Source organism: Calonectris borealis, chromosome 8 (genome assembly GCF_964195595.1).
Source record: "Calonectris borealis chromosome 8, bCalBor7.hap1.2, whole genome shotgun sequence".
Taxonomy (NCBI): domain Eukaryota; kingdom Metazoa; phylum Chordata; class Aves; order Procellariiformes; family Procellariidae; genus Calonectris; species Calonectris borealis.
Window position 1 is genome coordinate 15,402,522 of NC_134319.1, and position 15,356 is coordinate 15,417,877.

Sequence of the window (15,356 nt, forward strand, 5' to 3'; positions counted from 1 at the left end):
CAATTGTTATTATTTCAATTTATCTAACCAAGATAATGTCAACGAAAAGGTCTTTGTTTCTAGGTTTTCCCCAGCTCACCATTTCCTATCAGTTTTAATGGATGCCTGTGGTGCCTGTAAAAACACAATACTAAGGAAATAGCTTCTTAAGAATTTTTTCAATTTAACTTATTTATTTCTGTAAACTGTGAGAATTGCCTTTTTATAGTTCTCTGGGTTTGTTCTATGCTATTGAAATATTTTGTGAGACCCATACAGAGGATTCCTTTCTCTTTTGAAAGAATTCATCACTGAAATCTGGCAAATCATAAATCAAAATATGTTTTCATTATGAGCATATGAGACTTTTTTTCAGCCTTCAGATCTAATAAAACAGAAAGCAAATACAATACTTTCATTTGCTCAGAAGGTAAACATAGGTGTATTAGAAACTTCTGAAATGTGCCATTCATGTGTTTTGATTTCAATACATGTCTCATCAATTGTAAACAAAAGGCCCAAACTGTCTATTTCGGTCTTATTCTTTCACAAAATTATCAGTTTGAAAAAAAAAAAGTCTTATTAGAATAGAAATTTAAGAAAAAATCCTCAGCTGATATAAAACTAGTGTAGATGAACAGGTTTCAGTATGTGTTTTGCATTACAAATGCAAAATATAATTCTAGAAATGGGGAGTTTAGTGCCTTATTGCCCCTATGTTTGGTGTCATCACTTACAGTTCCTTGATTAAGAAACATTAAATTTTACGTGGCTTTTTTCTGATATTGTGACTACAAGCAGACCAATATTTTTTATATGAATACAATATGTACTAGAACAAAAACCATTTTAGTATCTAGCAACTTTAATGCCAAAGTTAAATGGATTCCCAGTAAAAACAATAATAAGCACTTTGGGCCTTCCATTTCTTCTATGCTTTTGTATGGAGGACAGCCAAAACCTTTAATCACTCATAGGAATGTAAACAGTAGCTTTAGCTTACCTGTTTCTATGATTATGTGCCAAAATCTGTAGTAAGGACCCAGTCCTACAGAGCTGAAGTCAGTAGAAATCTTATAATGAATTTTAAAGTCATGGAAATCACAGCTCTATGTTTTTTAATAATTGTCTGACTCTGAAATGTATGGATTTAGTCTATTCAAAATTTGCCTGGGCTATATAGTCCTCTTAGATGGATGATTAAATTTGAAACTAGTTTAATACTTTTTTCCTTGGTAACGTAGAGTCAAATCTGTGATGTTCTTGCTCTGATGTCAATAAGAAAGTTTTGTCAGAGGATTCATTCATTTGGGATTTGTCATCTGAGTATGGATGAGCTATACTATAAGTTTTGATCGAGTAAAATACATAATTCACATCACTTAGACATATATTATGAATGCAGCTATTAATCTGTCGGTTCTGAAACATAACTGACCAGTCTGTGAGCTACATATACTATTTTTACCCTGAATGTTTTTAAACCTGTGGTGAGCATAATATTTTAGTAGCATTGGTTAAAAATGTCATGTCTGAAAAATCTGGCAACTATTCAGAATCATTTAATCTTTCACCAAGATTTAATCAGAATAGTCTTATATCTCTTTTGTGAATTGTCAAATGCTCACCACAATTTGTCTCCCCCCATGGTGGACTGACAGATTGAGCAAATAAGCAAAGAGCTGGAACATTTGACTGTAATTGCAATGTCAGCACTGTTAAACTATATTTATGAGAAGAAAGCTAACACTGTGACATTAATAATTTCATCAGTGTTACATGTGTTTGCTTCATAAACAAGCAAGCTATTTTTTATAAATTGTCTGTGACCAGTACTTTGTTCTTCTGGAAGAAGGCTACAAATTCCAGTTTTGAAAGAAAAGCAGGCACAAAAAAGTAGTTTTGGTCCATATTGCTATGTTTTGGGAAGAAAAAAAATAAGATCTTTTAAATATCTACCCAGAGCCAGGGTCTATAAATCGTGGGTTTCCTGTCAATAAGCAAAAACATAATGGTTAGAAACATACAATAAAATAGGCAGGGCTAGGAATTGTAGTATTTTGTCTAGCTGTACTGTAGCTCTAAAATCGCTTTAGGCAGATACATGAAGTCTTTTGGTTTTTCTTGACTTTTTAAACAACTAGATGCTCACCTGCACTTTCAGTGATTTATTGCACTATACCAAAGGTACTGGCTAATAAAGACAGTTTGTTACTCTCTAATTTTGGAGGGACATAACACATGAAACTGTGCAGCAATCTCTTACCTACATATTTCACTCTATAAGGGGAAACAATAAGAGAGAATATGGCACGCATTAAAGAAGTAAATTACAATGTTACACTCCTTGGTCCAATAAACTACTGTTGGCTGTCATACCTCTGACTACTGAGGTGTTGTTTTGCACTACAGCTTAATCCGCTGGGTCTAGGCTGCTCCTTGGCATTCATGTGCCTTAGGCAGTATAAATGCTGTGATTCACACGCACAATTGCATAAGCCTGTGCTCTGCATTTTATACAATGTTGAATAAAATTATTTGTTAGAATGATTGATCACATACTTCTTAGCTACTTAAGTTATGAGAAGGTAGAGTTTAAAAATATATAGTGATTCACAAAATTTTGAAGACACTTGCACGTGTATTTAAACTCAGCTTTTCATGATTCTAGCACAGGTGAGATTGACTCAATAAGCTTTGTGGCTATGCTGGAGAAAAATGAAGCTGTCCAAGTTATAGCATTTTTCAGGTGGTAGCAAACATGCTGCAAAAATGAAACAGTAAGTGATAATGTTAATTTAGTATTCTCACTGTCATTTTAATTTGTGAATAGATGTATATGTATACATGCATACAAAAAAAAAATCAACTACTTACACATATTGTGCTTCCACAAAGTTGCAAATGTTCTGAATTCACTGGCAGGGAAAGAGACCAGTCTCACGTCTGTTCTTTTTCTGTGTTGTCCCTTAATCAGTTATCAAAAGTGATTAATAGAAGAGAAACAATGAAATCAGAAGAGGAATAATATTGGGCGATCATGTATTATTAGTATCTTCATTTCACTAAGATCTGGTAATTGCACTGACCCATTAAGTTTCTTATCCATACCTCAGTCAGAGGAACAGGTAGATGACAGACAAAGACTACTAGAGCAGCGTGCAAGAGACCTGTTTCCATAGGATCCGGCATAGTTCCTTTTGGTTTTAAATCTGCCCAGATGAGATGCAGCTTCTTTAAGAGACTCAGTAGTGTACTGTGATAAACTGAGCCCTCTGGACCCAGCAACCTCCTGAGGTTCCTACAGTGACCAGAGCACATAGTGTGGGTTCAGGGATGCCTTAATTTTAATGGGGCATCTAATAACAGTAGCAATAGGATCTTCCAACAAATAGCCCACAGGAAGCCCATCTCCCACAACCTGAGGATTGTGGGAGCCCTAAGATATCATCTCATGACAACACAGGCCTCCTTGGCAGCTAACACATCCAGAGATTGCTTTGAATTTGTCCATGGCTCTTTCAAGCCCTAAGCTGCCACATATTTCTTCCCCAAATGTAAGTCTCATGCATGTCCAGAGATGGGAGACTTACTATAGAAAGGAAGAGAAATAAAAAATGATGGAAATTTCTTTAGCAAACTTTTTCTAGTGAATTACCATTCTCTATGTTTGTGGAAAGGCCAGGTACAGTATACCTCACTGATGCTGACAGGGTAAGAATAAATAATATTATGCACATGCGTTTCTTTTACATCTACATGAAACCTGGAATAGAAATTTCAGCACTAGGCAGACTGAAAAAAAAAACCCCTTCTATAAACTGAAGAAAAAACCCTCACAAAAATGTCACGAAATAATAGCTGGATCACCTTGCACAATTGTCAAATTATAAAAACAGGCACAAAGGATGTAGCATAAGTCATAGAATGGGCAAAGCACAATACACTTACTCCAAGGCCAGGATGTCTTGCTGGATAAAGCATTTGTCACTTGCCTTTCAGGTCTCTGGAACATCATCACCTCTTTTTTTAAGTGAAGACAGTTGAGCTGTCTGAAATTTGACCACATCACAAAACTAGGAAAGCTTTGCAGTATTTGGTGCAATTGATGTGTTCAGGTGAGGTCAGAATTGAGTAAGCATGAAGAATGAGTCATTTGTCACCGAGAAGAGGTTCCAGTGGGAAAGTAGAAATGTATTCAGTGGGACAGTAATGGGGAATTCACATTACAGCTGCCTGCTTTGTACCTGGCTTGTAAATAATTTGAAAGCTGCTTTCTCTGTATAAGCTTCACAATCTTCAGGCTTACTCTATCTTTTCAAAGGAAGATGGATTAGAGGCCAGTTGGTTGGAAGACTTGTTAAACTTTTACTTTTACAGATGAGTATCTCTCCAGCCAAGCAATGAGTTCACTGGCGGAGCAATAAGGGAAACTCTTACTGAGATAGTCTTCATTTCACCTGGCACATAGTAAATGGTGTTGCCTCATTTATTTCCTACTACCATGTCTGTTACTGACATAACCTTTAGAAGGTGAAATATTCATGTAAAATACAAAAACAAATTAGTTTGCAATTAGTTTCGGATCTTGATGTGAATAACTAGAGTCTTTTGAATATACTAATATATAATGATTGAGTTCGGTGGAATTAATCTGGATTTGTTATGTATTCAGTCCTGTTGGACCAGTATATATGTACAGTGTGCTTATTGTATCTGTAGTGTGAAGTTCTTATCCATCTACAGTTTATGCAATAGTAATGGTAAAATGACTCTCTTTCTCCTCTCTGCCTTAGTGGAATAATTATTATTCAAGCTATATTTTGGTTATGATACTTAGCAGACCAGTTCTGACATTTCCACATCTTAATCTTTCAAAACAATTAAACACATGACAAATAGATGACTGTACATGAATTCTCAAAACAAGAACAGGTGAACACACTGCACTGAATAATTTTAATACATGGCAGAATGGCACCTTTCCTTCTGCCTGGTGCCACTGCTCCATCCTCAAACATCATGCAGCCCTTTGCTCTGCTCCGTGTATGTTGTCTCTGTTTCACGGAAAATTGCTGAAATGAAAATGCATGTGATTGGGGGTGGGTGGAGAAGACTTCATAAGAGGAAGCAAGGACCTCCCCCAGTGCATTTCTTTCACTGTCCTATTGCTATTGCGCAATTACATTGACCTCCTCCCCCATTTAGATAACTGCTTTGTAACAGATACAGAATGAATAGCTTTTTGACAGACAGTTTTATATGAATTTACTGTAAATCTGTCTGCCTGCACTGTAGTAAAAGCCAGGTAGCCAGCAGGACCTAAGCAGTGATATTTGGTGCTGATTTCCTTCCTTCCCTGCTTCCCTCCTCCAGCTGAGCCTATTTCCACATCCTATGGAGGACCATTCAAGCAAGAAAGCCCTTTTTAACGTCATTCATGGAAAGAGTATTAGGCTGCATATAGTTGGACTGGCACACTCTCTGGCTGAGCCTCACTGATCAGATGAATTGTTTGAGCCAGCTATTTCTTACATGCAAACAGGGAGAACTTGTTCAGACAGTACAGTCACCCTAGAATGGCATGCAGGGATTTAGCAAAGTGCATGCATAGGACAGCCTTTTTAATCCTTGTTAGGCTCTTTCTACAACAGAGCACATTCAGAAATGATGAGAAATGGCTCTCAGTCTTTCACAGCCTGAAGAAAGAAACAGAATTTTAGAGTTTGTTGGGGTTGCTGTAAATGTGTTTATACTTTCTTTATGTTAATGCCCCTATTGAAATGAAAGGTTTCTTTTAACTTTTTTCTTAAGATGAACAACAATCCCATGTAATACACTCCTTGAGCACAAGGTAGTGATGCTTCCTTGAGCACAAGGTAGTGACTAGTGGCCTAATAGTAACATTAATTTTCTGTACTCTTGCAGTATTATCTTTCTTTGGAAAATTAATATTAATGTGAAGACAAAATATACAGTGATAATTGTATTTAGGAGCACCTATCTGTCAGCTGAAAACAGAGAAAAGTATACTTCATATGTACTCCAAGTAAGCAAAAATGTGATTGGAAAACTTTCTGGAAACAGAGGGGCTAACTAATGTTAAAACCACATTTGTTCACACTCTTCATAGCTGGGATTTCTCATTAATACATATAGTATTCATCTTCTCTTAAACAAGAACCACTAGAAGAGACAATGTGATATTTTGAAGAATATAAATCTGAGGTGGACATGCATTTTTGATCTTACTGATTTAAAACAAAATACAATGACAGCAGAAAAACTTGCAGCTGAAATATCATGACTGCTTATGTGTTTTAGTGACACTGAGAAGTGAGAATTACCAATAATCACAACAGCGCGGGATGGAGTTTTGTTGTTCAATTCTGTTATTGTCAAGGTGCAAAAAGAATGAAAAAATACTTTCATGTATTTCCTTTTTAGTACATTAGAACACATTAGGTTCACAATAGTTTGGTTATCTTTGTTCATAGCTTGTGAGTTTACTCAGGACACTTCTAAAACAATTTATTGTGAGAATGAAATAATTTGTTTATGCTTTGCCAAAATAAAGCAGGAAAATATAAAATTTTCAAAATAAGTAATAGTAAAGTTTATTTTTAAATTGAATGTAAAAATATAGAATGACAAACTTAACCAGCTGCATTCGAGTACTTAGAACAAAAATGAGCCTTCTCCAGCAAAATGTATAGAGTTACATTTTGATCCAAACCCCATACCTTTTATGGAAATTGAGGCACGGAAAAACTTTATTAATTAATATCATGTCCAACTTAAAGTTATGTTCAATATTTTATTTTACTGACAAACGTTGTTCCAATGTTTTGAACATTAAATCAATCCTTCAAACAAATTACAGTAGCCAATCTCAACAGTGCTGGTTCTGTGGGAATGTTAAATCTTCTGTTGAGTAAAGGGAAATGTATTTATTTGGAGCCTGTGTGAAAGAAAAAAAAAAGTAGTTGGAGAGTGAAAAGTGAGAGAAAACAAGAGAAAGTGAAATACAAAGACTGGAGTGTCAGTTCATTTATTAAAATTAAAAGCTGCTTGTTTCTTCATTTTTATTGAAACTTTCAAATGTATTCCTTCTATCTGCCACAGTCTTACATGTCAAGAAGTTCCTTGTCCAGCTCTGCCAGAAATTAAAAAGAATCATGAGGATAATTTTTGTTCTTTAAAAATAAATTAATTTTTAATTTTATCATACTCTTCACGTACTGTTTTTGTTCTGTGACAGTATCTAAGAATGTCAAAATAAATAACAAATAAAATCTGATTCATGTCACTGCTATCTGGAGTGCTTTTAAAGAACTATCTATCTTGAATTAACTTTTGCTATTAAATGTTTAGGATAAGGGCCATATCATCAATAAGTATTAATTACCATAGATTTATCAAATGATAGTGGAGTTGATCCCAATTCTCATAGAAAGAGAACCTGAATGGAAATGTCAGCCTCTGCTTGCACATTCTTTGGCTGAGGACCCCAGCTGTCTGCAGTAACTAGCACGATAGCACTCAGATGTAGTCCTTGTTGACTGGCAATTTAATTTAAGACCTGTATCAAAAGGAAGATTATTTTAATTGACTTCAGTACAGTGTCAGCATTTATAGATGTATGAAATATCTTCTTATATACTCCTTCTCTTGATTCTTGCCATTCCTTTAGATATACCTGCTCATTCTAACACTTCTGGCAGTACGCTGTCACTCTACCAGTAATCTAATGGACCTTTGGACATCCACAGGAAGGATTACAGCATTAGTTCTGACCAGATGCCCCAAAGTCCCAGACAGGTGGCTGGAGAACATGCAGAGATTGATTCTACACTGTGTGTACAACTGAGTTCAGCAAGTCAGACTAACGCTTACAGAGCTGCAAGATTCAATGAGGACACTTTGTAGTGCCCATTAAATTTTAATAAGTAAGGTGAGCATCAAATATTGTGTGTATACCTGGGAAAACTTCCAGTATGTGTACTGCATCTCTTTCCATGCGGGAGGATTTGCCTCATGTATGCATTCTTCAAATGAAAGTGAATTGTCACCTGCCATGGTGTGCTACTTGGTTAGTTCTCTCCTATGATTTGTAGTACAATGTTCTACATCAATTAAAAACAGATGAGAGAACGATTTAGCTGAAGAGTTTGTTTCCTTGTAATCAACTGCAAAAAAGACCAAGGTCATGTAACAGATTTCTTCTTCACTCTCACTTAGCAAAGAAGGCTATGTGAATGCAAATTGCTTTATTGGTGGAGGGAATTAAAATTATAAAAAGCTAGGCTTAAAGAAGTGCAAAATCAGGACTGTGTCGGAACAGGGACAATATAATTGTGGTATGGATTCCCATATGGGACTAAATTATCTAGATTTTAGTAATGTCAGCAGTTCTATGTGACTGCTGGAATGCAGCCAATGTGCCACATTTGCTTCATTTTTTAAGATGGTTCAGATTCTACACAACTTTAAATATGCAGAACGCTAAATTTGCTCTAGGTGTCATAGTGGCACTTCTGTGCTGCATAATTTTGCATGTTAATTTTATTTAATAGAAACATAAAAGTAGCCTAGAGTGTATCCTAATACAAAGTAAAGTTACTAAGATTTTGGTCTAGCTTATGGTATCTTCAGAAAAAGACTGCTTAGTTCTACGGGCACATATCAAGGTTGTCTCCCTTTACAGTGCATTCCATTCAGTAATACTATTTTGTAGCAACTCAATAAAGCTGATAGTTTTTCTGGGTAATTACCCACAGCCCCCTGCCGGACAAATTAGCATTCATGACCTGAATAATGCTTACTAGAAAGAGTTCAATGGAATTTACTTAATCAGAATCATTGCTTTCTCATGGCTACACTATTTTTAACCTAGTCCCTATTGTCTGCTAATAGCAAAAATCCTGTCAGTGCCAGGTCCAGCTTGGCACTGTGTGTATAAGGAGAGAAAGATTATCCTCCTCAAAGGTACACAGTGTATTTGTAAAGCTTATGGACTGTATTCTGCAGTCTTTACTCAGATCTGGCTTAGGTAAAATGCGTTGAAGTCAGTGGGAGATTTGCCAGATGACAGAGTGTTGAATCAGACATTATGAAAAGAAGTGTATATATGTTTGCTAGGCAGTCCATGATATATAATTTCTGGTAACCATGAAAGGCTGCTAAGGAGGACTTTCAAAGGTGATTTTTGTTTTCTGGGCTTGTGAGAGAAGGAAAAGTTCCTACCTGTTTCAAGTCGTTTTGTAGGGTCGGGTTTTTTTAATTACCTCTGATGTTTTCCAAATTATATAAAATAGAAATAGCTATTGCTTTGATGGTTTTCATGGTTCGTGTTTTGCCTTCCACTTCCTAAGACTGTGTAGTACATCAAGGTTAGTACAACCCAGGTGAGCCCTACAATGGCTTAACTAGATGCTTGCTAAAGCAGACCGGGAGGATTGGAGAGAATTTCTGAAATATTACAAAGCTTAAGTGCATGCACGCACACACACACACAACCACAGCCACCAACAAAACCAGAAAAATACACAGCAGGAAATTTATGTGAAATTGAGCTACCGCTTCCCATGGAAGAATTAATGTTTTAGCTGTTTTTGCCTTGCACAGGGTGTATCAATCACAATAATAAGAAATGAGAATTGGACCCAATTCATACAGAACTCAAAGGCTTTGCCAGTGTTGTCTGACAAGTGGCTTCAAACCACAGTCATATGACTTTCAATTCCTGGCCAAAGCTACAATGTTAAAGAACTCATTTGCAGAATTGTAGTCCTCTGATGTCCTCTGCCCTTTTAAGCAAAGGTCTTTTACTGTTCTCAGTGTGTGTTTGTGCAGTAAGATGTAGCTAAAAGCAAATTTTAATGGCCCTGCAAATGGATGTTGACAGTAGGGATGCTGGAAATACAGGAAATCTTGGAGGACTCTTCAGGGCAATAGTCTTAGTGAAAGGAGGTATATGAATGAATACCAATATACAACACGCATATAGCAAATTAGAAGAAAACTAATTTTCACTTTGGTGGCTCTCTCCAGCTCAGTCTACAGAAGTCAGAATAATCCCAGGTGAGATTAAGCAAGAAATGGGACAAGTTGAATAAAAACAATGTGAGCTGTTGAGTAAAGAGAGACTCATCGAGGCCAAATTTATCCTCAGTTGTATGTTAGCACAATCCAGTTCAGGATGATCCTGACTTACTTGTTTTTGTAATTGTCAGGAGGTATTAAGTAGTGCTGCTCTCTGAGGAATGGAGTAATAGCATTGCAGCCAGCAGTACATTCTGTTGTTCATAGGTGCAAAAAAAAGGGAGTTGTCCTTTAGGTTTGCATTTCTTTTACTTTAGCAGTAGAGACTATGCCAGGATGTTGCAGGCAGAACATTTCCTCTCTGCCATCATTGAAGAAATACAGTCTGCTCAAATGAAGCAACAACAATTGTTTCCTCAAGGAGAGTAAGTACTCCAGTTTCAAATGCATTAGATGAAATAACAGGTTAATTTCTTTTAGATGAGCATCATATTGTTTATTTGAAGAGGAGATGTAATTACAATGGAAAACTTAACACTAGCAGAATTTACAAAGAAGTCTTAGTCACTAAGGTGGAGTTTGTGTAGTCTGTTTGGCTTTGGTTGGACTGACTCATTCCCAAACTAGACTATGAAGCCTTCCTCTTGGATAATATCACCCTATCCCACACCCATCAATTATTTAAAACTTCTGGATCTTCAGGTCCATCCTTGAATTAAAACCTTTCCAGAAGGCGGCTAAAATCAGGTTCTAAAATTCTAAATTGTCAAGTTCAGTTTTTTATTTTTAAAATTCCTTTAATAGATTAATTTAAATTTGGTTTCCCCAGCTTTATATCCATATACAGAGAGGTTTTGAGAGACCATCACAGTTGGAGCAAGAGTTTGGTTCTAAAAATATTCCTTAGGAAGTCTGAATTTTGCATTTCCTTAAAGTAACTTCTCTCAGAGGAAGCTGGTCAGGGCAACTAGAGAAAAAAAATGGGTAAGACAGCTTCATAGGAATTCATTTTGCTGTTTCACAGCAGTATTTCCTAACTCTTTGCTTTCACTTCTGCTTTTTACAAAATGTTGCTAAATCAATCTTTCACATTCCACCGTGATATTGACAAAAATTGTAAACTATAAGTATAATGCATTTGACATTCTTTTGATTTCTAGTTCATATTATTCTAGTTCACATGGTTAAGAGAAAACCTTAAACAATTTTAAAATAAATGTTAAAAAGTAAAACAGAGTCAGCAGATGGCCAGGCTCCCAGAACCTCATTTTTTCTTTAATGTCAGTGTAAGAACAGGCACATGCAAAACAACAAATTGAAGCTCAAATTCATTTATTAAAATAATGAACTTGATCAACCACTCCCATCAGGGTTATTTCCTGAAGACAGTACATCAGACTTGTAGACGTATTGGTGGAGGAACAAGTAATGAAACTTCAGTCATTTCAAATACTCTGTTTATTGCCTGTGGATTCAAAAAAGGGGTTATTGATAGTGTTTAATATAAAACAATTATAATTCTTCCATAGATACAGGTGTGCAATGCAGAATGCTTCAAGCACTATTCAGCAATATCTATCTTTATGGGATCATAGTTCTTTGCCCAAGAACTGTTTATTCATTATGATGCAACAGCAATTAGAAGTCACCCACACAGAAACTCTGAATACCTTGACAACAATTAAACTTGCAGTAGCACTGATAACCAACAGTAACTGTGAATATTTCCTTGATGAGATTCGTAAGCCCATTTTGCCTGGATGCACTGACCTCTGGAATTAAATTCTGAGAGTTCCTTGCTACTTTCAGTTTGTGAATTATCAGACAACTTACCTTGGGCTTGAACTGAGGCAGCAGCACTCTTATCTAGTCAATGTAAGATCATCATTCTCAACTGTAGTCATGTACAAAGCACAGAATTAAAAAGAAACCTCTTAACCACCTGAGAAAAGTTTATAATTCCAAGGAATGAGGAACAGGAAGGTATCAAAAATATGGCATTTAAACTGGTAAATTACTGCAGTAGTTTGCAAGCACATAAGAATTAAAGTCCTCCTCTCTGATCTGTGCCAATCCTGGTTATATCCAGTGTCCTAGGTGGAGATAAGGGACCGGTTTTGCTTTGCTCATGAAGGAACAGGAACAGCAGGAGCACTGTGTTGGCTTCTCAGGCAGCCATAGTCTGGGAACTGAGATACAGCTGCTTGATTAGAAGTGAATAACTGAGACATTGACATGACTTCAGTCTATCTTGCACTGTGAGGTGTTGTGGCATCTGACAAGACTGAAGGAAAAAATTCCATTGGGAAGACACTGCTGTGTTTGCTGTGTATTTCAGTAGAAGACAAGTTGCCAATATTCTGCCATCCAAAATAGCCAAGGTCAGAAATAGTCCAAAAGATGAGGTAATATAATACTTGATGGTGAGCAGAACTATTCATCATGAACTAGAGTTACACTGTTCATTTATTACTGTATGTAAAGGGAGTGAGAATTTGTACAAAAGAGATATCGAGGGAGAATCAGGCCTTGGAGGCTTAGGGATTTATATTTGTGAAAACGGCACTCTGGAAGTTGTTTAATTGGTTTTCCTGTCCGTTAAATGTGTATGCTTTTTCAAGAGGGTACCGGCATCCATGTGTCTATGACTTTTTTAGAAAAAATATGAACTATCATTACTGAAATTCTTAGTTTATCTTGAACATTAAGCAAATATTCTGCTGTAATGTGAGATAAATTGTTTAATATTTTATCTCCTAAATCAGTAGGAAACTTAAAAATATATATTCAGTAGCTCTCCAATGAATTTGTTAAACATTTTTGCCAGCTAAAACCTCAGCTAAAAAGTGATGTTCTGACACTGATGTTCTTCATAAAATATTCCCTGAACCTTCAACAGTTCTATGCATTGCACAGTGGCAGGACATGGTCCTAATAGATTAAATGGTTTGATTTAGACATTTATTACTGCTGTGTGGAGATACGGACTCCTGCCTCCACGTAGTCATGATGCCAGCTTCTTTATTTTCTACGGGTTATTTCTGTAAATGGGAATATTCATGCCCTTCACCATTCTACTGCTCATAACATCCACAAACATATTTCACTAGCCTTCTTTTAACTCTCTTTACACATCTTTTGCTATGATATGACAAAAATACATGACACTGGTGAGGTCACTGGGATTCTCATGCCAATTGTGCCAACCAGTGTGATTGCACACATGCACTTCTTGTCTTTTGTCCAGAAGATTACTCTTATGGGGAAGGATGGTCACAATCTTGTCCAGGGCCAAAGGATCTGACAGAGGGGATGATGGTGGGTGGAGCCCTACACAAAAAATCTTGTATTTGCAGTGGTGGGAGATTTATGTAACTCATCCTTTCCAAAGAGTGGATATACTTAGTGTTATATTTGAAAAGCTTGTTCTGGTCATTAATAAGCTTTATCAGTGTCTGCACTGTTAAGATTTATATATATTTTGGTGAAGGTCTAAAGATACTTGAGTGGTTTTTAACAGAAATGAATGCTTTATATTTGCAGACAGGCTGACATACCATTATCTTTGAGAAAAAAATTTACAAGTCAAGCAGTGTAGTATGTCTTTTATAATATTTGAGTGGGAGCTTTTTTATCAATAATGTAGCTTTGCCAAACACAGAAGTATGCTGGAGACTGTGACCTTTGGAAAATAATGTTTAGTGACATTAATCTACATCTAATAGAGGGGTTTGTATCATCACTTTAGTTTATATCTGCATTATTGTAGCACATAGGCTGTCACCTGCATTTATATAACATGAGACTGATTATTCCTTATCATGCACAAAATGCAGACCTCAGGGAAGAGTTCATTCTGGACTATTTCCAGGGCTATGTGTAACATGTTACGAGCAGAGTACTGCTTTTAAGGCTATCGAGTGCAATTTGCACTCTTTTTCTCTTCAGTATGTCTTACGCTTGACAAGATAATTGCCCCCCATAACACACACACATCCTAGAACACATTCATTACAAAGCCATTGTATTGACATATAGATACAGATATCGGTGAAGGAATGTAGTTGATATTCTTTATACAGTATTATATATGTGGAATATATCTTCATAAGTAAAATAGAAGTTAGTGCTTGTAATAAACTGAAAATGAAAAAACAGAATTGAGAACCTTGCATGTGTAAGTATTCCACTTGTCAGAGAAAACAGAATGCTCTATTTAACATAAATAATTTTAAAGAGGTGGTGGTGATCAGAGTTTATTTTTTATTGTGAAGTTTCTTAGAAGATTGTGAGCATTCTAGATTTCAGACTATAGTGTACCTATATTACCTATGCATATATACATACATATATGTGCTTTAAGTATGTACCTTTCTGGAACATAATATATACATACTAGAATATCTTATCGGAGTAGTCTATTGTATTACAATTCTATACATTAGATATATAGAGAATTTACAAAAAAATATAAAAAGTAATCTGTCTTTGAATATTTGTAAGTTACGAATCATGTCTCAGCCTCATTACTGAGCCTGAGTTCAACACACTTTAGAGAATATGCAAAAATTAATTTCAAATTAATTTTGTTAATTTGTTTCACATAAATTGGTAGGAGACTAAGTTTGCACTAGGATTATGGTATTATAAGATATTATTTGTTATATTTACTCTTTTGCTTTTACAGTTGCTTGATGACTTTTTTTCTTTTTTTTTTTTTGTCAGAGATTATAGTCCATATCTTTATGACTCACTAGCAAAAAATTGGGCTAGGTGTCTCATATTGGATTTTTCCATCCTTTATTCTGAAAATTCTACTCAGGTCTTCATTTTCAAAGCACCTAACAGAGGTTGCTAGTCCTCTGATATGGTTGTACATAACTTAAACATTTTGTTAAAATGTAATAGAAGATCAGCTGTGTTGTGTTGTACTTCCTGTCTATTTCTTAAGCTATAGTTTTTATTGAGTGATAGAATCACAGAGGATCCTATTATAGCAGCATCTAGATCTTGCATTCCAGTTTGCTGAGAGCAGTATATATGACAAATAACAGGGCAAAGCTGGTCATGCAGAAAGCAATCATTCCCTTTAACCTCTGTGATGAATCGTGTTAGGTAAGCTGTGACCTGCTCTTCCTTTGGAAAGCAGTTTGCTTATATCCATTCATGACAGTAACAGTATATCCTGTAGGAAACATGGTTTTACATTATTTCCACAAAAGTAAGTTCAAGTAATGTGAAATAAACATATATCAAACAGAATACTACACAGTATTGTTCTACTGAAACTCATATTGCGCAATTCTGAATGTAGATGGAAAGAAACTTTTCTT

At 35.8% G+C, this 15,356-nt stretch overlaps 1 long non-coding RNA gene across 7 annotated transcripts in view; it reads left to right on the forward strand.

Moving 5' to 3' along the window:
• Positions 1-15,356, forward strand: part of LOC142084900 (uncharacterized) — a 122,838-nt gene that overhangs the window by 68,289 nt on the left and 39,193 nt on the right. For 3 of the 7 annotated variants that reach the window (XR_012674474.1, XR_012674472.1, XR_012674473.1), the window contains one exon: positions 7,673-8,419. The exons of 3 other annotated variants lie outside the window; for them this stretch is intronic. This is a non-coding gene — a long non-coding RNA (uncharacterized LOC142084900). Of the gene's footprint in view, positions 1-5,355; positions 5,672-7,672; positions 8,420-15,356 lie in introns of those variants that run through there. One more of the 7 variants, XR_012674476.1, reaches the window with a different exon arrangement.